This window comes from Lactuca serriola, chromosome 3 (genome assembly GCF_051521515.1).
Source record: "Lactuca serriola cultivar US96UC23 chromosome 3, Lser_US96UC23_V15, whole genome shotgun sequence".
In the NCBI taxonomy this organism is placed as follows: Eukaryota; Viridiplantae; Streptophyta; class Magnoliopsida; order Asterales; family Asteraceae; genus Lactuca; species Lactuca serriola.
In genome coordinates, this window is record NC_136410.1 from 225246718 (window position 1) to 225263846 (window position 17129).

Sequence of the window (17129 nt, forward strand, 5' to 3'; positions counted from 1 at the left end):
TTTCTATACTTGTAAAAATTGTTCGTTAAAATTGTATGCATTTCGAATCCGATATGTATTGAGAAACCTAGGAAAACCCGATGTTTTCCTAATCCTTTGAGTTCCATTAGGTTGCGTTGAAACCATTACAAAAATAGTAGTCTCATTCCCAGGCGACGTTGGATTATTTTTGAGCATGATTAATTACTACAAACCCGCATTACACAAACGCCCAGTTTATAGCTATACTAACGATCCCGAAGGCGTCGTCCGTACTAATCACGTTATCCAGCCGCCCTGACTACGTGTCATCCCACATCCGAAGAGAAAGAGGACACGAAGACCTCGATGACTCTATTAGCCGGTTGGGGATAAAATATGTACGAGGGGTCCCCGACCCGCCTCGCAAAAATATGTAGACTTTACTAGCAATACCAAAGGACCCTTGGGGACCAGTGGTATACAAGCCATTGAAAGTCCCTCTACGTTGTGCCAAGTCGGTGAAACCCAACACTTCGTAGAAAAAAATGTCTTCGGGCCTTAAGATCAGGTCATTGGGCTAGCTAGGCCCAACAAACAAGATTTTACACTTTTGGGGCCCAAAGATGGTGCGTAGACGTTTGTGCACACTCGTATGTAAGTTGAGTTCCCAAACGTTATTTGTATGTATCGTAGTGTCGCCATGTTAGTAGTTTCGGATTTTCATTGGTTCGAGACCGAACCAATTCGTTTTACAACGATTTTGGTATTGTAGTGTATTGTATTTCGTCGATAGTCGCGGTGCCATTGTTTGATCAAATTGCATGTATTGAATTAGCCTTGAAAGTTTTCTGTTTGCAGCTCCTCATTGTTTGTAAACTTTACTTTTTCAACCCTTTAGTTAAATACTTTCCGGTTTGGTCCTTAAATCAATTTTCTTGACATTTTAACACCAAAAATTATTGAAATTAATATTTTTCAACATATTTTTCAATGAAAACAATTTAAGTCCCTGAAAATGTAGTTTTCTCGGTTATAACCCTTCTTTTTCGCAACTTTGAATTGTAAAATTTTTGCAACTTTGGTCCTTTTTAAATTTAAAAAGCATTTTAAACCTTTAAAAAGGACTTGAAACACTTATAGTCCACTGTTTTACAGAAAAATATAGTTTTGGCCCTCTAAAACAGAAAATCTCGCATAATGGGCCTCCTTGGGCCGAAAATGTCATTTTTAGCCCATTAAGCTTGAAATTTATGTTTTTAATCCTCTAAATGAGTAAATTTCCAGAATTTGTTTTATTGAAACTGTTTTGGCACACCTCATCCATCAGAATTCGTGATATGTCAATTTGGGCCCTTAATTTTGTATTTTTCACATTTTAGGCCCAAAATTTGTGTTTTTAGCCCAAAGAAAATTGTTACTAAACTACTTAGCCATTTTTCTTGAAACACTTTGTATGTAGAAACATATTTGATGCAAAAATCATTTAACATAAGATATATCTCGGTTTTGAGGGGTTTTATGGCTAGATCCAACATTTTAGCACACAAAAGCATACATGTAAGCATGGAAATCATACAAGGCATACAAAACACATATAGATCTATACTTTCACTTGTATTCCCCCCCCCCCCCCCCACAAAACTCATAAAAACAGAAAATAGGGGGTATGAAGCTCACCTTGTTTGAAGCTTTCGGTTTTTGAGGAAAAGATGGAAGAAAGATGAAGTGATTTTTGGCCTTAGCACCCTTTGATGAAGATCTCGAGTTTGAGATGGTTCTAGGATGCAAGATCACGATTTTTGCATAGATTAGGAAAGGATTTTGATAAAACAAAGAATTTAATTCATAGATCCAAGCATAATCTTACCTTAGATGAAGAATTTTGTGGAAATTTCCTCTTTAATGCTTCCTAAAACTCGAGATTTTTGAGTGGAGAGGGAGGGATGTTCTTGAGTGATCTAGAGAGAATTTGTGAGAGATTTGTGAAGGTGTGTGTGTGTGTTTCGGCCGAGAGTGAGAGAGAGGAGAGAAGAGAAGTGATTTTAAGGTGATGTGCATGGAGGTATGTGAGATATTTTGCATGGAAGTCCTTTGGTTAATTATGAGGTGTCACTTGAAAGTCAACTCTTCCTTGGATTTGGGCCTTGGGCCGAGAATTTGAAAGGGAAAAGGAAGAATTTGGGCCTTTGCCCCTAAGCCCAATATTAGAGTTAATTTGGGTGAATTTTCTCATAAAAGAATATAGTATGATTTTTCCATTTTTGTTGAACTAGTTTAGGGTATTCATGGATCAAAGCTTTCAATTCATTTCATTCTAGGCCCAACATGGCCCAAAATGTTGAAATAAATTAGTGTGGGTCCATTTAGAGCCCAATTAGGGTTCTGAGCCCTTGATAGTCAAATTGGAAGCTTATTGGTCCATTTGGATCCAATAAGGAAGTTCTAGTCCAAGGTGTACCTAAACAAGAACTTCTAGGGTTTCCAATTGTTTGATGACTATTTGTAGTACTTGTATAATGTATTTGATTGAAGTTTTTGAAGTCATAATCATAGGTGTCAATCATGTCCTTAAGTTTTTGATTCACATTGACTTGAGTGTATGGATTACATGACACAAAATTTCCAGTTGTGACAATTTGGAATGTTGTGATGTCAAAAAAAATTAATTTGACATGAATGTAGTAAAACCCTAGGCAAAGGTTGCTTCGTTAATCATCAAGAGAGATAATCAACTGCTTGTGTAGTTTCCCGTGAATTACAATCGAATACTTGTAAAGAAGTATCAAAGGGCTTCTTTTAAAAGGCATTTTGGGTTGGTTTGAAATTTCATTACATATCAGCCTTAACATAAGGTGAGGAATTGTAAATGAAATTACTTGTTTGACCAGTGTAGTCAGTGACAAGTTGGCTTGTGAAAATATTTATCATGACAACAATTTGTGAATGAAACTTACACGGAAATCATATTCAAAAGAAAATTTGTTTTGGATCTTGTTGGGTAACAAATATTCTTGGTTGTAAATATTTGATCAAGACCACACATGCGAAATGAATATGATTTGAAGTTTCGAAATTTTTGATACTGAAACAAAGGTTTCGTAAAAATCTGGAACAAAGTTCCCCGTCAATTCCTTAAGATGTATGATTTTTGGGTTTCACTTTCATCACGGACTCATGATGTTAGATCTTAAACACAGAGTTGTGATTTGTCTAGGTTTTGATTGGTTTGATCAAAGACCTCAAGGACAAATCTCTTTAAAAAAATTTGGAGTGTAAGAACTGTTTGGTTTAAAAAGATTGGTTAAGAATCGAAGTGTACCTCTGTTATAATGACCAATACAGAAAACTCTTAACTCATTTGAGAAGAGTAAGGTAGCTCGTTTTGACTTATGCGAATATAAGCCTTTTTGGGAAGAAATTTTCTTGAGATAATTTCATTAAGGCTTTCTTGTCACACATAGAGTCATGTTGAGGCTTTTGGTCTACATACAGCAGCATGCTTCTAGGGACATCCTAACTAGTTTGTAAAAGAAATTTAATACCTTCCTACAGAAACATATATGTATGACCTTTTCACATTGTAGCCCTGTATTAGATTCTCAACACACACAGTTTAAAGAACAAAGAAAACAAAAAATATTTTTGTGATTTTTGAATTTTTCAAACTTAAAGAACAAACAAAATAAAATCTTTTTGTATTTTTAATTTTTCAAAATTAAAGAACAAACAATCTTTTTGTATTTTTGATTTTTCAAAATTAAAGAACAAACAAAATAAAATCTTTTTGTATTTCTGATTTTTCAAAATTAAAGAACAAACAAAATAAAATCTTTTTGTATTTTTAATTTTTCAAAAAGAACAAAATTATGTGTAAACCTTACCATAGTGATTATGAGCTCAAATGCGAAAATATGTGGTTGCGAAGCCATGCGAAGCCTCTGAATGAACAGTAACCTCTGAATGATGTTGACGCTTATCTGCTGAACAAAACTTTTATTCTTGTGTTGGTGAAATTGAATTCGCATTAATCATCCCCAAACCTGCTAAAATTCGAACAAATGATTTTTCATCAAGAGGTTTTGTAAAAATATCAGCAAGTTGTTCAGTTGTTTTGACAAAATGAATTTCAATATTCCCATTTTCCACATGATCTTTAATAAAATGATATCGAAGAGCAATGTGTTTTGTCTTTGAATGTTGCACTGGATTGTGACAAATGCGAATTGCACTTTGTGAATCACAATACAAAGGAATCTTTTTCATGTTTATTGCATAATCACGAAGTTGACTCTGAATCCAAATAATTTGCGAAGTGCAAGCAGCCGCAAATATGTATTCTGCCTCAGCAGTTGATATAGCCACACAAGTCTGTTTCTTTGATTGCTAGCTCACTAACTTTCCATCCAATAGTTGACATCCACCAGTCGTACTTTTTCTATCCAAAGTACACCCTCCTAGATCGGAATCTGAAAAAGCTTGAATGAAAAATCCTGTTTTCGCAGGATACCAAAGTCCTAAAGAAACGGTTCCCTTTAGATAGCGAAAAATATTTTTCACTGCAGTCAAATGAGGTTCTCTTGGATTAGCTTGATATCTAGCACAACAACAAACCGAAAACATAATATCAGGTCTACTTGCAGTTAAGTACAATAAAGACCCTATCATGCTACGATACAGTGTTAGATCAACAGCAGGAGCATCTAACGAAGGAGTTAGTCTTGTTCCTACTGCCATAGGTACTCTGAGCTTTGTGCTATTTAGCATTCCAAACTTTTCAAGCAAGTTCTTCGTATATTTTTCTTGATTGATTAAGATTCCTTCCCTGTTCTGTCTTATATTTAAACCAAGAAAATTATTAATTTTTCCCATCATGCTCATTTCAAACTGACTTTTCATTAGATTTTCAAATTCAATTGACAATGCTGGATCAGTTGAACCAAAGATAATATCATCAACATAAATTTGAACAAGCATTAGATGACACCCAACTTTCTTACGAAATAATGTGGGGTCAACTGATCCTTGTTTAAATTTAGATTGTTTCAAGAAATTTGTAAGTGTCGCGTACCAGGCCCTTGGTGCTTGTTTTAACCCATATACAACTTTGTCAAGGACATACACATGATCAGGATGCTCATTGTTTACAAATCCTGGTGGTTGTTCAACATACACTGTTTCTTCGAGTTTTCCATTTAAGAATGCACATTTAACATCCATTTGATAAACATCAAAGTCTTTGTGAGCTGCATAGGCTAAAAATATGCGAACTGCTTCAAGTCTTGCAACAGGTGCAAATGTTTCTTCATAGTCAATACCTTCTTGTTGCGAATAACCTTTAACCACTAGCCTTGCTTTATTTCGAATAATATTGCCATCTTTGTCGGTTTTGTTTTTAAAAATCCATTTTAATCCAACAATTGAAACATCAGAAGGTTTAGAAACTAATCTCCAAACCTTGTTTTGTTTAAATTCTGCCAATTCAGATTGCATAGCAACAACCCAATCTGAGTGTTCCATAGCATTCTTTACAGTTTTGGGCCCTATTTTCGAAATAAAAACATTAAACATACAAAGTTCTTGGTTTGCATTCAATACCTCATTTTTCGCACGAATTTGAGCTCTAGTCAACACACCTTCTTGTGGATTACCAATTACCTGTTCTTTTGGATGATTTCTTGTCCATTTCTCGAGTGGTGGAAAATTTGGATCAAATTCTAATGGTGCATCTTCATACATATCTTCATTTTCAGATCCTGCAACCGAAAAGTTATCATTAACTTCATAAAATTCTTCATGTGTATTAAGATTAATTGTCTCTGTTTCATCATGCTCCCCCTCAACATGATCTGTATCTTGATATTCTCCCTCAAAATGATATTCTTGTTGATTTTGCGAATGCTCCCCCTCAATTTGATGTTCTTGTTGATTTTGCAAAGGCTCCCCCTCAACTTGATGTTTTTGTTGATTCTGCGAAGGCTCCCCCTCAACTTGATGTTCTTGTTCCCTACTAACTTCTGTTGTGCTTTCACAAGTTATCGTTGATTCATTAGTATGTTTTGAGGATTCTGATGTTTGATTATCAGGAGCATTATTTTATGCATCAATTGCCCTGTCAGGAATTCCAAAAATTAAATCATAATCAAAATCATTGATTTCAGAATTATCAATTTGAGTATTTGAATCCACAAGTATTGGTTTATTATTGAATTTACTATCAATTTGTTTAAGATTGTAATCATTAAATGTTAAATTGAAAGTTTCTTCAATTTTTCTTGTTCGTTTATTTAGCACTCTGTATGCAACTGAATTCTGCGAATATCCTAAGAAAATGCCTTCATCAGCTTTAGCTTGAAATTTGGACAAATTATCTTTGAGGTTCATGATAAAGCACCTGCAACCAAAAACATGAAAGAATTTTACATTAGGTTTCCGATTATTTATGATTTCATATGGAGTAACATTAAATCTTCGATGAATGTATGATCGATTCTGAGTAAAACATGCTGTTGACACAGCTTCTGCCCAAAGATATTGAGGTAGATTCGCATATGTTAACATGGTTCTGGCAGCTTTGCATAGAGATCGATTTCTTCTTTCAACGACACCATTTTGTTGTGGCGTATATGGTGATGAAAAATTATGCGAAATGCCTTTGCTTGTGAGAAAAATGTCAAGAGTTTGATTTTTAAACTCAGAACCATTATCACTTTTTATTTTTCGTACATTCTTCTTCAGACTAATTTCAATCTTTTTGATAAAATCAATCATCGTCTGAGCAACGTCAGATTTCAACCTGAGAAAAAAATACTCACGTGAATCTAGAGAAATCATCTACAACAACTAAAATATACCGCTTTTTGTTTATTGCTGCAACAGTTGATGGTCCACATAGATCAATATGAAGAAGTTCCAATGGATCAACTATTTTTGGATCTATCACAATCGGATGACCCTTTCGATGTTTTTTTCCTTGTTCGCAAGCTGCACACAAAGAATCATTGTCAAATTTTAGTACTGGTAACCCACGAACTAAATCTTCAGTTACAAGTTTATTTATATTTCGAAAGTTCAAATGTGACAATCTTCTATGCCAAAGCCAGCTAAGATCATTGGATGCTTTTGATAATAAACACACAGCTGGTTTTCCCACAATCGGTTTGATGTCCAGTGTAAACATATCATCATGTCTTTTGGATTTTAGAAGTATTTCATTCGTCTTTGCATTTGAAATGATACTTCCTTCTTCATTAAATACCACTTGATTTCTAGTACCTACAACAAGTTGTGACACACTTATCAAATTATGTTGAAGTCCTTCAACATAGGCCACTCTGTTTACTGTGAAGTTTCCATTTGTGACTTTCCCATATCCTTTCACTTGACACTTGTGATTATTTCCAAATTTGACTACTCCAGCATTTTCCAAACTTCTGTAATCTCGCAAATTTTCCTTTCTTCCAGTCATACGACGAGAGCAACCACTATCAATGTACCATTTCATATCATATTGCTCGTCACATATCATCTGCATTTATTGGAAAAATTTAGGAACCCAAGACATTTTGGGTTCACCATTAGTAGAATGAAACAAATTTTTGGAATTTAAAAACCATGTTTTCACTTTGTTTGTAACAGAATCCATTATATCAACATCATCAGTTCTAGATTTTGAAATATAGTCATTCAATAATTTTGGATTTCCATTAATTGTAATCTAATCCTTCACAACATTCGCATTTTTGATAACTGGTTTCCATTTTTGAAATGGAACTTGCGAATTATGAGATGATGCACTAGCAATTGAAGAATTATTTGTGAACTTATCAAATGCACTTTTGATTTGTTCTTCTGAAAACTTCCCACTTTGATATTTCTTTCCTTTCCCTTCAAACCAATGATTAATTGTACTTACATCAGATTTTCCTTTTGTGTATGAAACTTTGGTTGGTTTTGATATTGAAGGATTTGGAAAATTTGGTTGTTTTGGTGAAAATTTCATTTTGGCTTGAGTTGAGTTCTTCAAACTTGATGAAGCATTCGTGAATTTGCCAACATTTTGAAATTTTTGATTATTTGCAAATTTTTGCGAATTCTCAAATTTTCGATTGTTGTCATATTTGCGAATATATGGAACCTTGTCAACAGAGTTTATTTGTTTATGAAAACTTGATGATGTTTTTGAAATTTTTTCTTTTTCATCTCTTGATTTTTCATTAGACACAACTTGCCAGAATATTGCTTTTCTTGCTTTTCTTTTTGAAACATTATTTTCTGTTGAATAGTTTCCAACCATCAATTTGAATTCATGAGAATTTAGTTTCACTTCAACCTTTGGGTTTTCAACTTTTTCAAAAATTTTGTTTGATTTTTCACCTTTAACCACCCATTTTTGTGTTGATTTTTGTTTTTGAAACACATAAGGATTTTGGGTTAAATTGTTTTCTTCTGTGTTTTGATTTGCGAAAAAACCTTCAGTCGTGGACTTTTGATTATCTTTTTCAATCATTTTATTGAAATCAGGATGAACTTTCTCAGCATTTCCAGTAGTGACAAAAACTTGATTTGGAAAAATGATTTTATCAGTACATACAAAATTTGGATATACCACAGTGTTGGTTTCCAAATAATGTGCGCCTTTATCATTTAAAATTTTGTCAAATTCTGTTGTATTTTCAAACACTTGATCAACTACAACCCTTTGAGGTGTTTCATTTAAAACTTTCTTTTCTTCTTTATTTACATCTGTGTCATCAGATTTCCAGCTTTCAACTTCCACATTATCAAACTTACAATGTTGCGAAGTAGAAGGTTTATCAATTTCATCCTCTACTATTGAATCAACTATTATTTCTTTACCTTTGATCTTAGATGTGATATTAATGATTGACAATTGAGAACAATCAACCTCTTCTTCCTCTTCTATCTCACTGATTTCACTTACATTATCAGAATTTTCGTCAATATCAGCATAATTCAATTGTGAGTCAAGAGTTGAATTTTCAGTTTTCTTTATGATTTTTACTTGTTCACTCTTTGTCAAACTTTCATTGACAATGTTAACCAACTCATCAGCATTCAGAAATTCATCAATTTTGACAATACCATAAGAATATCTATCATCAGGTATTTTGTCAAATTGAGCAATTGTGCTTTCGCAATCATAAGAAACAACATCAACTTTTTCACGTTCATACTCAAGAAAAGGTAAAAGTTTCCTATGTTGTTCTTTGCTAATATCAGAAGAATGATGTAAAGCTGTTAATTTTGCATATAGTCGTTTTGTAGAATTACAATATATGTTTCTTTGTGCTAGTAATAACCTAACATCATTAGTAAGATTATTCCTATCACAATCTATATTTTTGACTTGCAATTCCAATTTCTCAACTCTGCTCTTCTTTATTTCTAATTCTCTTCGTGTCTCACTAAGTTGCACATTTAATTTCTTAGCTTCATTACTAGCAGACACAATAACAGAATCAAAATAAGCCACAGTATCATCAAATGAAACAATTTCAGCATCATATGCAGATAAAGGAATATTAAAAGATTCAAGAATTGCACGTACCTTGGTTGTCATGGGTGATTTGTCAGTGGATTTAGACACAAAACATCTTCCTGAAATGTTCTCTTCGCAATCCTCAAAACTTGCGAACATTGCTCCATGTGTGGGATGCCTCATTTCCTCATCATCAGATCCAGAAGACCAGATCTGATAAGTTCCACTTTCTTCTTCATCAGTTTCTCCCTTAGCAACTAATGACACTCCCTTGGTCTTAGCACGTAATTCTTCAATCTTCTCGGAGTAGTATGCTTCATCTTTGACTTTTTCTTTCTTCTCTTCTTTCTTTCGCAACATGCAGTCAGCTGCGAAATGATTCGCACCATTGCAATAATGACAATAAATTCCTGAATCACCTTTCAACTTTTTCTCTTCATTCGCATTTTTCTGTTTTTCATCAATTTTCTCCATTTTCTTCCTCTCATCCCCTCCAGTCCTTGTGACAACATTTTTCGCATCATTAATCTTTCCTTTTGGATTAAAAGGCTTTTTGAAAAACTTTTTAACTCTGTTGTTTGAATAGAATGCAACAGCTTCATCATCAGAGTTCATTAAAAATCCTTCTTCATCTGAACCATCTTTTTCATCATTTTCTGATACCTTTGAAACAAGAGCCAAAGGACCACCAATCGCTAGTTTTGATTCTTCATACATTTCTGAGACCTCACATTCATGTGTTTTCAGTTGATTGTAGAGATCATTCAATTTTGTTGTATCAAAACTTTGTTGATTCTTAATCATCATGCTCACACTTCGCCATTCCTTGCGAAGACCCATAATGAAAGTTAAATTGAATTACATGATAGATCTAGTGATACCATACCTATTGCATCGAAACATCAGCTCATTCAGACGATCATAGTAACTTTCGAGAGTTTCTGCATCCTCTTGTCTGAATTCCTTCAGTTCAACCAGACATTGCTTCACAGAATTGATCTTCGTCTTTTCGCTACCTTGATACTTTTCTTTTAAAGTATTCCAGATGTCTTTGGCCGTTTTACAACTACGAATGTAATTGTAAACTACAGGAGGTAGAGCACCTCTTAGTTCCCTCATGCACCTCTTTTCATTATTCTTCAGTCGTTTTCGTTGTTCTTCAACATCAGGAGATGCAGTGGATGATCCAAGTTGTTGAACATTAGCAGGAGTTTGTACTGTTCCATCGATACAATTCCAAAGTTCTTCATCAATTCCATTTAAGTAATCTTCCATTCTATCAACCCACTGATCATAGTATTCTGGAATCAACATCGGAATTTTGGTTGAGGAACCAAGCAAGTGAGAGAAAGAAGTCATTGTATTCATATTGAAATTCGCCATTGATGAACACAGAAAATATCTGAAAACTTGAAAACTTGATGAATTTCAGAATTCGATCAAATGAATTGATCAAAAATCACTAATCGATTACTCGACTTAACAATTCAAATATAGAATCGATTCAAATCTGAAGATCAAAAGTGATTTTCAAAACCAAAAATGCGCGGAAAATTTTGAGTTAATTTTTCAACTCAAAAAGCAAATAATTCTTATACGAAAATCAGATCTAAGCAGTTTGAAACCCGCTTTGATACCAATTGAAGAGAATTGTTAACGAGAATTAGGAAAAGAAACGATAGATTTGAATGATGAAAGATGATGAACATACGGAGTAAATATTAATCAGATCTCATTTTCATTAAGACTGATTACAGAATAAGCTGAAGACAGCATTTGTGTTTCGACATTGTGTCTCTACTTCAAGCCTAAGTCCCTATTTATAGGGAACATACAAAAAATATACTAAGTCTATACATTGACACTTCGTATACGAAATTGACTTAGTAAAATAACATACAAATGCGAATCATTACAATACACACTATTCGACTTTTACAACATACATCTACATTTAATGACCTCTAACTTGTGTGAAAAAGTCAATAATCACAGACTGGTCCTGATTGATGTTTGAAATGATAGGCAGTTTTGTAAAAATCACCATAAATTGTAGAAAAATCGTATGGAGATGTGCAAGTAGTCATTTTAAATCTATGAACTGGAACTACTTGCATCTAAAACAGTTTTGAAAACTAAAATGTTTAGGTTGTCTAAAACAGTCCGTGAATGGAGTCCAACTTTTCTGATGAAGGCTGTTAGAAAAGTTTAGTTATGTTCTTGGTGTTTTCACTTGTATTCCCCCCCCCCCCCCCCTAAAAACTTAAGAAAACATGAAAATATAGGGGTATGAACTCACCTTATGTGATTTTAGTAGATGAATGTTGGAGAAAGGAAGTGTTCAACTCAATAACACTTGAAGATGCCTTGAAGATTTTCGAGAATCTAACGTCAAAGTGATGGAGTTTGTGTAAGCAATCAATGATTGGAGTAGAATGAAGTGTAATAATCACAAGGAGGATGAATTATACTTACCAAGAGTATAATAAAGCTTGATGATCAGTCTTGGAGTCTCGAAATAGAGAGAAAAAGTTTGAGAGAAAAGTGTTTGATCTTTTGGTGGAAAATAAGAGAATGAATGAAGTGTGAGGAGAGAGGATGGAGGTTCCATCTCTAAGAACGTGGGAAATGGCTGGAAATCATGACAAAGTACTTTGACATGACCTAGGTATGATAGAAGGAGTGTGGCTGGTCATGGAGTGAGTGTGGGTGGTTGCTTGTGTCATAAACTAAAGAAAAGTCAACACTCTACCTCTTGTACTTCACCCACTCTTCTTGGATACGATTTATCCCCAAAAACGTGATTAATTAATAAATATGGGACCTTATATGTTAAAGTAAAGTTTTGGATGAAAATACCGCGTTAAAACAATTAAAAACGGGCCTAAAACGCAAAACTAGTCGAAAACCGGGTGAAAAAGAGCTTCCTATGAGGCCTCTCGGTCCTAGGCCGAGGTTCGGTCCGAAAGGACCTTCGGTTCTTGAGAGGGTTCGGTCCGAGATAGATGCCTTCGCTTCTGATGCCTGCGCTTCTGATGCCTTTGCTTCTGACACCTTCGCTTCTGACAAGTTCGCTTCTGACAAGTTCACTTCTGATGCCTTCGCTTCTGACACCTTCGATTCTGACAAGTTCGGTTCCTAAGAGGGGTTTCGGGTCCTTAAGAGGGGTTTCGGGTCCTTAAGTCTTTTTTATCCGTTTTTGCCCCGTTTTAAGCGGTTTTTGACCTGGTTAAGGGTCGGGATGGCCTGAAAGACTACAAAAAGTTTAAGGAACTTTTGAGAGAGATTTGGGAGAGATTTCTCATACAAAGAGAGATTTGGGAGAGATTTGACATACGTAGAGAGATTTGGGAGAGATTTCACATACTTGGAGAGAGATTTGGGAGAGATTCCTCATTCTGGGAGAGATTTGACATACTTGGAGAGGTTTCTCATATGGAGAGAAATTTAGGAGAGATTCCTCATTCTTGGAGAGATTTGGGAGAGATTTGACATACATGGAGAGATTTAGGAGAGATTTCACATACTTGGAGAGATTTCTCATATAGAGAGAGATTTTGGAGAGATTCCTCATTCTTGGAGAGATTTGGGAGAGATTCTCGATAAAGAGAGATAGAGTGAAAACGATTGAGAGAGGTTTCGTGTGTGACATTTGTGAGTGTCCGGCTTCGCAAAGCAAGGTCCGTAAGCCCCACTAAGCCATGTTTAAGGATCTTACACACTCCCAATGAGTATGCAACATTGTTTTATCGGTTTGGTTCGATATTTACCACAGTTTTAGGTTAATGAAATCTAGATATACAAACTTTTCAATTTATGATTTCTCATTAGAATAACGATTTGTACGAAAATAACACAGCATAAACCCTAGTACACAAGGGTTAATTGAGTTTACTGGTTTGACTTGTTGACTTTAGTTGACTTTGAATTGATCGGAAATTGACGGTTGTCACAATCTCTTAAACTGTTTAAAACTAGTGCAACTCGAGTCTTATCTTTTGTGAGATCCCGTCAGTTAAGGGACCCTCGTGCTGCGTATACTTATCTTTTGTAGTATACCTTGTTCGCAGCAATAGTCTTGTAGTTAATCTAAAGTATTGTAACTCTGTTAAAAGTTGCACTCTTGTGTTTTGTCTGTAACGCCTTTATAATCAAGTCTAATGCCTTTATTTCCAAGTGAGTCCGAAATTATCATACGACTTGAGTCAATTCAATCCTCACAATACCAGTTCCATGCGTAAATCTCTTTCTCTGAAATTGCCTTGCTAGCGAAACCATCATTCCAGAACTTCGAAGTACTCATGCATAGAGTACCTCATGTTTTTTATCCTTTTCGAAGAAACCACAGCAAACCTCCCCGAAGTACCACTCGTACAGTACGTCAAGTTCAATCCAAAGACTCGTACGGTTAATTTATTGCTAAAGAATGTATACACAGGGGTGGTATATAATCAAGGTTCTACAAGTTTAGAATTGATGATTCCACTTTAACTTCTTTTCCTCGTTGGGATGTGAGCTTAAAGAAGAATCATTTATTCGACTACCTTTTCAATCTTAATTATAGACGGCTCGTATACACGAGATTGTGATTGATGAACCATGTACGAATTCTAATGTGAACTTCAGGACGGAGACTGCCCAAGACTACAAGTAATCACATCGCCATGCGAACAAACTTAGAACCCAATACGACTCCTCTAACCAGATCGCCCTTCAGTCTAACACCTACGGAGATGCAAGAACTGCCAGGTCAAACTTAACGAACTACTCAGCAATGGAATTGAAAGACCAAGCTCCTCGCCCTGGAGAGCTCCGGTATTATTCTTCAAGAAGGTAGACGGATTGTTTCATAGGAGCATCGACTAACAGAGATCTCGACAAGATTTCCATTAGAAATCATTACCCTCTGCCTCGCATAGAAGAATTGGTGGACCAACCGCAAGGAACAAATTACTTTTCAGAAATGAACCTGAGATCCGAGTATCACCAGTTGCGAGTGTTAGAGAAGGATTTCTCGAGGACAATCTTCCAAACTTGATGCAGATGCTACGAGTCTGTAGTGATACCCCTCGGGTAAGACCAAAGCGCCCGTAGTATTCATGATCTTAATGAATAAGGTACACCATTCTTACTTGGATCAGTTCGTCATTTTCCTTGTAAATGAACTACTTATCTACTCTCGTAGTAAGAAGGTAATCATAAAGAGCATCTAAAACAAACCATGGAAACATTACGATCAGAGAAGCTTTACGCGAAGTTCTCTAAATACGAGTTTTTGAATTGAAGAGTCGAATTCCTAAGGCACATTTTTAGTGATGTGGGAATTCTAAAGGACCCTTCCAAAATCAAAACCGTTGAGAATTTGTCAACACCGAAGACGCCGACAGGAATTCGCCAAATTCTAGGTCTCGCTGACCTACTGTCATAGTTCATTTAGAACTCCTCACGAATTACGGAACCTCTTACGACTTTGACCCAGAAGGGAGTGACCCTTGACTGGGAAGAGAAGCAAGAGAAAGAAACCTTTGGAATCCCAAGTGAGAGACCATACTCTTTTGGGAAATCTCACCTGGGAAGGCTTGATACGCTTCAAAAAACATGAAAAGCTAAATCCAAGATAGTTAGGACCTCCGAGATTCTTGCCAGAATCAGCCCTGTAACTCACAAATTCAACTTACTCGCAAACTCAGTAACGTACATTTTACCATCCACGTCTCGAACTTGAAAAAGTACCTTTCCGTCAGGACTCTTGTAATCCCACTCGACGAGATCGAGTTCAACAAGAGCCTCACCTTCGTGGAAGAACCATAGTGACCATGGACCGAGAGTTCAAGTGAACGAAGCAAACTCGCTTACCATTGATGAAGGTTCAATGGAATGCCAACCGAGGACCTGAATTCTCTTGGGAGCGCGAGGATTCAATCGATTAGTAAGTATCCCCACCTCTTGACTCGATTATTCACATCTACTCCTTTACCTAAATTCTAATTTCGAGACGAAATTCCCTCTACCAGAGGGATGATGTGAAAACCCGAAATTTTCCATCCTGTTCAGTCTAACACTTCATTGAAAGTCAAACTCATTCCTGCTATCATTTAGCACAATTTGGAGTTTATTTAAGCGTTCTGAGCCTTGTACACTTAAGGGATAAGTGTCGGAGTTTATCTACTGGATCTATAGTACAAAGAACAAGTCTAGATAACCTTAACAAGGAGTTCACGGCCACCACATGGGAGTTTACGACCATAAACTCCATGTGGGCCGTAAAGTCCTCCTATATGTTGATATTTTGGCCATTTGTTCCAATCTTTCACTTCGTTGGCTGAAATCCTCTCAAGTACCATCCCGATCTTCGTCCCTGATCTTCAAAACTCGTAAGCTTCTTGTCCTAATTAGTTGATATCTTACATGAACTAGTGATCTTACATGGTTTCATCCGTGAAATCATTCCATTTTGTAGATCTTCAAGTTTCACCAAGAACACCAAGAACACACACTAGTGTTCTTGGCCAAAACCGACCATTCAAGCTCCTAGATCGTAAGTACTCTTGTTCTAACTCGTACACTAGGTTTAACATGTTTAGAGCTTATAATCATCAAGGATCAATGGTTGAATGAGAGTTTACGGCCAAGGATCTCCTAAGTCCGTAAACTCCCTATAAGGGTGCAATGATGCCCTTTCCCCCTTCCAATTGACTAGAGCTTAGCATTGAACCAACCACCATTGAACTAGGGAATTCAAAAAGCGAATTGGTATTTCACACCATGAGTTTACGGCCGTAAACTCATGGGGAAGTGGTCCCCAGGCCGTAAACTCAAGTTAAGGTCATTCTTGGACCTTAAACTCACCTAGCCTCTTGTTTAAGCCTTGGAACACTTAACCACTTAAGACTCCTTACCTTTAAGCCTCAAATAGAGCCCCATTAGAGAGTTTAAGGTCAGGAGTAAACTCTCCTGGGCCGTAAACTCCAATAAGTATGGTCCATGGACCATAAACTCAAATACGATGCCTTGTAATCCTTTGTTGCAACCCAATGGCCTCCTAGCACTTTGATTAAAGTGTTTTCCTCACATTAGGATGTTTATACCTATTTAATTAGTGTTACAATCACTAATTGTATGTATACATATGTCTTTATATGTTATTAGGATCATTGTGTGTGTTTAAGTCTTCACTTAACACCAAGCACTTGTCCGACACTTCCATACGATCCACTCACTGCAGGTGATTTCATACCCCTTAATTAACCTTTAAATGTTTCTAAATGTTTATAAATGCTTTTATGGGGGGGGGGAATACAAGTTGAATCATGCTAGTTAGTACATCAATCACATGTGATTAATAACTAGCATACAAATGGATTTACTACACTTTTAGCTGTTTTACCAAACATATTACTTCAAATGATTTTCTTAAACGTTTCTACACATTAAAACTCTTTATCAAACCGTCTTACATACTGTATGTTTCCTTTCAAACTTTGTTACAATTGTGTTTCAAACAAAGGTTTTCTTATGCTTAAAACTGTTATTATCAAACAAACTGCTTTCAAATCGTTTACAAACTGACATCAAGTCATCATTTCTTAGTTATTAAACTTTTCAAAGGTTTTACAAAACTTCTTTTATACTTTTATATTGTCAAATGCATGCCTATATATGTATAGTT